This window comes from Vipera ursinii (genome assembly GCF_947247035.1).
Source record: "Vipera ursinii genome assembly, chromosome: Z".
NCBI lineage: Eukaryota > Metazoa > Chordata > Lepidosauria > Squamata > Viperidae > Vipera > Vipera ursinii.
The window spans coordinates 53,455,146-53,463,319 of NC_139517.1; positions in this window are offsets into that span (position 1 = coordinate 53,455,146).

Genomic DNA, 8,174 nt, shown 5'->3' on the forward strand with positions numbered 1-8,174 from the left:
CCCTCAACCGCCCTTGCACATACACACACAAACATAAACACATTCACAGGTCTGGGAGAGGTGAGCTGAGAGCCACGCACAGGCCCTTTGGGCAGAGGCAAAAACCCAGAGGGGGACGAAGGGGTCAAAATGGAAACCTTCCTGCCTGGAGCCTCTAGCAGCTTAAGAAAACAAACCTGCTAAGAACTCAGAAGGCAGTCTTTTCCCCAGCTCCTTCCTTCCTTCCTTCCTTCCTTCCTTCCTTCCTTCCTTCCTTCCTTCCTTTCTTCCTCCCCTGCTTCTCTTTCCTTCCTCCATGCTCAGGAAGGGATGATGGGAGGGGGAGAGACAGTGGCCATGCTGCTGCCGGCCATATCTGTCCCACGCAGGCAGGGGCAGTCCTGATGAATGGGAAGCCTGGGGGCTTTGAGGCGAGGTCAGTGAGCAGGCATGGCACTCATCTACTGGTGGGGGCCATCAAAGCTGGAACACGCTCAGCCTTAGATCCATGGGGAGACCTGTTATTTTTTTCCTTCTTTTACATTGACCCATATGGATTCTGGGAGGTTTTCATCCTTGGTTTTGTGTATTTCTATAGAGATATTGTGATCTTTTACATACAATGCAAACTCCACCTCCTCTTTTGTTAGGTCTGGGTTTTGGGGTTTTTAAAAATAGTTTATATCCTCCTATCAGTACATTCCAGTCATAAGTTTCTTCCCGCTAAAGGAAAAAAAAAGGTTATTCTTTTATAAATGGTACCAAATGTAACATCAAATGTAACACCAATGAATTGTATCAAATGTAACACTAAGATGTGGGGCTATCTACAGTATTTCCTGCTTAGACAGAGAATTCACACATGGTAAATCAACAAAGCTCCTTTGAAATGTTAAAGAGGTTATTCACCTCAAGAAGGTGAATAAAACAAGATAGTATAGTGATGGATGAAAGGAAGTTGTTACAATGAGTCTTTGGGAAGTAAAGGTTCAAAGAAGATCTTTTTGACTTCAAAGACTGACTTAAGTTTCTTAAAAAGGGGGGGACACATGTATCGAGAAAAGAAAGTATAAATACTTGCTTTGAAACTTGCTCAGCGCGCTCTTCGAACCCAATCCAACTTGGGAAGGGTCTAAGAGGCCACGTTTGCAAATGTCTTTTCTTTTTTTTATTAATTTTCTTTATTATTTTCAATTTCTTTTCAATAAATCTTTGTTTTTGTTAACCAGACTTGTCTTTGAGTTGTGAGTATCAAATTTTGGGTTTTTACATCTCACAATCTTGGCGCCCAACGTGGAGCTTGAAAGAGCCTCTAGGGAGGAGCTGTTCTCAGTAAAGTCCAGGGGCGCGCCTGTTGATTTCAACTGCCTGGAGTTGTCTGAGATCTAGCTTCCCTTTGCAGGCTCCGAGCCAAACTAAATTAACAATTCTGGTCTACCAAATCAAAGAATAGGAAAAAGGAAGAGAGTCAACAACTGAGGCCCAGGACCAGGTAACCCAGTGCACTGGCCCAGGTAAGAAACTTTTGCCCCGAAGGAGGGAAGCACGCAATTGTACCTGGGTGGTCAGGAGAGCGATTGTGGGAGGTTTCTGCGATAATGGCTGTGTGAGTGTGATGGGCTGTGTTCTGGGAACACTGGTAAGTCCAAAGCGAGTGCGGACCTGAAAGGTTGCATTTCCTTAACCCACGAGGGGAAAGGACAGCCTGAAGGGAAGTGAACTGGTGTTGAAAATTTTGAGTGGCCATAAGATCGAGAACCTCAGGGAACCATAATCAGGGAAACTCTCAAAGAAGATGGGCAATTATTGTAGTTGTTGTTGTAAACCTAAAGAAAAGAAAATTCAGAGAAATAAAAGCAAGTTTTTCTTCTATCTTTTTCTTTTAATCTAGCTCTTTGGATCTGTGTATATATGTCTGTCTGTGTTGTTCTGTGTTATTTCCAAGACTTGGAAGAGGGTCAAAATCCTCTCTGATAACACCAAACAAAAAGGCCTTATTTAACAATGTATGGTTTGTCTGGAGAAAGTATGAAATGAAATTTTTGTATGTGAAATTGTTTATGCAAGCAGTCAGAATGGAAGTGAATGAGTTAATTTGCTGATATGTAAATGTGTGTTAGCCTTCAAACATCACTCACCCCCACGAGTCCCAGGCTGTGAAAGGAATAGTAAATTGCAGATTTTATTGTTGTAAAAGTAAATGAAAAAAACAACGAGACAAGTTTCATGGACAATGTGTGAGAGAATTTATGGAAAATGCATGTGAAGGACAGCAAAAAATTTAGTGGTGAGATTTTTGTAAAATTTCTTTTACTCCTGTCTCTTTCTCTTCCCCCCTCCCCTGGAGAGAGAGAGAGAGAGAGAGAGAAGGAAGGGCTGGTCATTTTAACCATTTTTTTCTGCTTAGAATTCTGGTCTGAGGAAGGGGGGGTGGGTGTGAAATGTAATGCCCACTCTTGCAGTTTCAGCTTGTAAAAATTTTTTTTGAAAGAGGATACAGTAATTGTTGGACAATTTTTTTTGGAAATCTTTGAGTTTTAGAAATTACTCTAATTTTTTTGTGGAGGTTTTTTTTTATGTTTTTGTGTCTGTGTGCAGGACACCTTGATGGAAGGTGATATCTGGGAGAATTGGGGGAATTACAATCCTGTCCTTGTTTGGAAAAGGGAAGGGAGTTGGCAATACCACCTTTTCAGAAAATTCAAATTGACTATACTGAATTACCAAAAGCAGGAAAATAAGGTTTTTGCTTGTCATAGTGGATCATTTAACTCGATGGGTAGAAGCTTTTCCATGTGTGAATGCAAATGCTAGCACCACGGGTAGAATATTGTTAGAAAACATAATACCCAGGTATGGTCTTCCTGAAGTAATAGACAGTGACCAGGGGACGCATTTTACGGCAAGGGTAGTAAAATTAATTAATGAGGCCGTGGGAATAAAATGGGATTATCACACAGCTTGGCACCCCAGTAGTTCTGGGATTTCTGAACATGCTAATCAAAAATTAAAACAAACTTTGATTAAATTAATGGAGGAAACAAATTTACCCTGGAATAAATGCCTCCCCTTGGCCTTATTAAGGATACGAACACAACCATGTAAAGATATTGGATTGTCATCACTTGAACTCATGTTTGGAGTACCTTATATGGGGAGGGAGGGATTGCCACGAGTTGAACTGAAAGATAAAATAATAGAATATGTACTTAAGCTGTCCAGATGTTTTTCTCTCTTGCGACAGAAAGGCATTCTTGCTCAAACTCCACCCTTGGACTTTGCAGTACACCGATACAAAGCAGGGCAGTGGGTGTTGATAAAAGCCTGGAAAGATGAAAAACTAACTCCAACTTGGGAGGGACCTTACATCATCTTGTTAACTACTGAAACAGCCATCCGGACAGCTGAAAGAGGTTGGACTCATTACTCCCGAGTGAAAGGGCCCGTGCCAGCCCCAGAGAGGTGGAAGGTGGAATCTCACCAAGGAGATCCACTGAAGTTAAAGCTTCGAAGGACCTAACGGACTCTTGACAGAAGGAGGGGTAAAAGAGACATAAGGACTAAAACATTGCATTTTTTTTTATGCTTCCACTCCCAGAGAAAAGCCAAGTGGGAAAAATCCAATATCTCCATATCTCCGGGAGGTGCTGGTTTTGTAAGTGCCTTTGTGGATGTTGTTTTTGCTCCTATTATATTGATTGCATTTTATGTACGGGGTGTAAGATAGAGTGTGATATTAAGAGCATAGAGGATGTACTGGAATGTTACTGGGTGGTACTTGGGAGTTCTTCTTATTATACTCTTAAAACCTGTCCAACCACTAGAACCATGTACGCAATGTGTAAAAATGACAAAAAGGGAAGGGAAAATTGAGAAAACAATGATTCCTGAATGTTTACAAACTAACTTAACAGACTGCATTTAAAATGACACACAATATAATATAAGCGTTGTCACACCAACATAGGAGTAGAATGTTATGACCCAAAAGCAATAGGACCAGTAACTGCAAAAATGTGGGTGTATGCTTATAAGGGAGGGGTAGGTGCAATTCAGATGTTCTCATTAAGTCAAATCAGACGAGGTTACATAGCCCATAATGAAACCAGGGGCGGAACTAGTGTGGGGGTGTGCTTTGATGCTTGCCAAGCTATTAATAATGGACAAGGATCGGATAACTCGTTTGGGGTGAGATGTGAAAACTTAGAGTGGGAAAGAAATTATATATAAAAGAAAGGAAGTATTTATTTCACAAAGTGCACATATCAAGTGTAGTACCTGTTGCCTTTACTCCAAGCTATGATTATTGGTATACTACTACGGTCCCAAATGAGAGAAGTATAGGTCCAAAGGAAGTGAATATTAGTATCAGAAGTACCAGGACTGATTGCACTCAAGGAAAATGTAACCCAATGTGTATACATATAAATCAGTCATTAGAAAAAGGAATTCAATATAAGGACTTTGGAATAGGAATAGATGGAACCGGAAAAGACCCGTGGGGGTGGCTAGTATTAAAAATAGAAACAACTAAAATAAAACCAATACGGAAGAGTATCTTTTGGTCATATTATCAGGAATTCGAAAAATTAGAATTACCTGAATTTCCTAAGAAAACAGTGAATATGTTTGTACAATTGGCTGAAGAAATTGCAAAAACTCTAACAGTAAGAAATTGTTTTGTTTGTGGAGGAACAAATATGGGAGAACAATGGCCATGGGAAGCTCAAGAATTAAAACATGACATTGTGGTGGAAATGTGGAAAAATAAAACTCTCAAGTTCACAAAAGGAAAAGAGGGAACATGGGCATTAACCACAAATTTAGTAGGGAAAATATGTTATGAGAGGCAAAGAAAGAATAGGACAGTTGCAGTAGGGGACATGATTTGCTTGGCTGTATGGAACAATGACAGTTGGTGGGGAGGAAGTGGAATATCAAAGAAAGAGACATTAAGTGAAATAACTGAGATGGCTTATTTAAAAGATCCTGAAAACGACACCCTGGACTGGGTAGCCCCGGAAGGTATGTATTGGATATGTGGAAAATATGCCTATGGGTATCTACCCAAGGGGTGGTATGGATCTTGTATCTTAGGAATAATAAAGCCAAGTTTTTTCCTCCTTCCCATCGAACAAAAACAATAGCTGGGACTAACTGTATATGATGATTTATCAGATAAAGTCCGAAAGAAAAGAGCCATACAACCAAGCAATATGAAAATTGGAACCTGGAAAGATGATGATTGGACTCCAGAGAAGATCATCAACTATTATGGACCGGCAACATGGGCGGAAGATGGCACTTTAGGTGCCAGAGAGCCCATCTATATTCTAAATAGGGTAATTAGGCTACAAGCAGTGCTTGAAATAATTACAAATGACACTGTAAGTACTCTAACGCATTTAGCTAAGGAAAGTGTAAAGTCTCGAACTTACATTATGCAGAATCGGTTAGCCTTAGACTACTTATTAGCTCAAGAAGGAGGTGTGTGTGGAAAATTTAATCTGAGCAATTGCTGCATTGAAGTAGATGAAAGTGGTATGGTAGTAAAGGAAATTACAGACAAAATGATAAAATTAGCTCATGTCCCAGTCCAAACCTGGAAGGGGTTGACCTTAGATGGGGTAAATAATTGGTTTGGAGGGTGGTTTGCAAATTGGAAAGAACTAGCAAAATTTGCAATACTAGGATTCTTGGCTATTATGTTTTTACCATGTTTGATTCCTCTCATACAAATACTAATAAGACGAACAATGAAAAGTATGACCTTAATAACATCTTCAGTTGAAAATGGGAAAAAAGAAACAATGTTAATAATGAAGGTAGGAAAACAAGGGTTGGGGAAAGAAGATTCAGAATACAATAACTTGCTTCCACACAAATTAGGAAATGATGAATTCCTAAAAGTATAAAAGAATAATTCAGGTAGAAGAGAAAAAGGGTGGAATTAAAGGGTTATTCTTTTATAAATGGTACCAAATGTAACATCAAATGTAACACCAATGAATTGTATCAAATGTAACACTAAGATGTGGGGCTATCTACAGTATTTCCTGCTTAGACAGAGAATTCACACATGGTAAATCAACAAAGCTCCTTTGAAATGTTAAAGAGGTTATTCACCTCAAGAAGGTGAATAAAAGTATAGTGATGGATGAAAGGAAGTTGTTACAATGAGTCTTTTGGAAGTAAAGGTTCAAAGAAGATCTTTTTGACTTCAAAGACTGACTTAAGTTTCTTAAAAAGGGGGGGACATGTATCGAGAAAAGAAAGTATAAATACTTGCTTTGAAACATGCTCAGCGCGCTCTTCGAACCCAATCCAACTTGGGAAGGGTCTAAGAGGCCACGTTTGCAAACGTCTTTTCTTTCTTTTTATTAATTTTCTTTATTATTTTCAATTTCTTTTCAATAAATCTTTGTTTTTGTTAACCAGACTTGTCTTTGAGTTGTGAGTATCAAATTTTGGGTTTTTACATCTCACACCGCCAAGTTTCAGTAATGGCAATTAGATCATATCTGTCTTCATATAATACTTCAAGTTCATCCTGTCTGTTCCCTAAACTTTGAGCATTAGTGTATAGGCATTTGAGTTCTTTATTGGTATGTTTCTTATATCTCCTACATTGTAACTGAGGTTTACATCCTTTCCATCACTCTTTATTTCATTATGTTTTTCTTTTTTAATTTCTTTTTTCTCTTTACTGCCCTCCTCCTTATGTGATTGGTTATCTAGTGGTTTTTGCTTGGAATTAAGTTCTATAAGTCATGAAGATTGCCCCCCCCTTCCTCAGTTTAAAGGCCTGATAAGATGAGCCAATCATTTTCCAAATATATTATTTCCAGTTCTTATGAGGTGCAGTCCATCCCTTGCCAGTAACCCTTCAACTAGAAAATGCAGACCATGGTCTAGGAAGCCAAGTTCTGTTGACACCAGTTGTTAAGCCAGTGATTTGTGTCTAAAATCCTTTGCTCCCTTATTGGATGTTGGCCTTTTGTTGGAACCATAGATGAAAACACCACTTGTGCTCCTAATTTTTTAACTTTGTTCCCTAGCTGTTCATAATCTGTTATTGTTTTCAGATTCATTGTTGTGTCATTGGTCACCACATGTAGGAGAAGAAATGGGTAGTAATCTGTGGGGTTGATTATGTTAGTAAGTTTCTCAGTTACATTTTTTATTTTTGCTCCAGGGAGACTATATGCCTCCCTAGATTGACAGCCTGGTCTGCAAACTATAATTTCTCTTCCCCTAAGAATTGAATCTTCTATCACCAATATTTGTTTATTTTTTCCCTAGGGAAGTCTGGAATACTTTTCTTCCTGTCGCAGGAATGCTGGATTATGCCTTTTTTAAAAGAAACTACTGATGAATGTTATTTTGTGAGTGTCTGTATATATTTTTTTTCTTTCAGAGAGAGGCTATGAAAGTGATTGTTCAGTTCCAGAGCAGCTTCATTGGAATGGGCTAGGGTAGGGGCTTTTGCTCTAGTTGTTTTCTTCTAAGAGTGACATGTTTTCATCAGTCTTGTTCTTTAGGTACATATGTAGGCTTGATTTTTATGGAAACTGTTTGCTCCCTATTGTGTTTTATTTTGGTGTAGTTTAGCTTGGGATTTCTTGCTTTGCCCATTGAGTTTCAGAGCGGCTAGAGTTGCCTCTAAACCCTTTACTTTTTCTTCTAATAATTCAGGTAGTTTACATTCGATACATACATAGTTTGGGTCTTTTGTGGGCATAAGCTGAAACATATGGCACACTTTGTAAGTCAGTATAGTCTTAGTCTCTATTTCTAGGACTTTTTTCTGTTTGTTAAAAAATTAAAAATTTCTAAAAATGTAAATATTCTGTGTTGCGAAGTGTCAGTTTACAATAATTTATAAGAGTTCTTGGCCTTTTGTTCTCTTCTTGAAAAATTCATCACTATCTTCCCTCTTTTAAGCGTCTGTCTTCTGTGGTTTTTTATATTTTTCTTCTTAAATCATTAAGAATTTAAAAATTTCTAAAGAATTAAAATAAGCAAACTGGTTTTTTTTCCAAATGTTTAGTTGAAATAAGAAATTGAAAAATTGAAAAAAATGAATTTTTTTAAATGTTAAAATTGAAAAAGATTTAAAAATTTTAAAAAATGAAAAAAAATTTATAAAGAAATTGAAAAAGGAATTTTAAAATAAAAAAGATTTAAAAATTGAA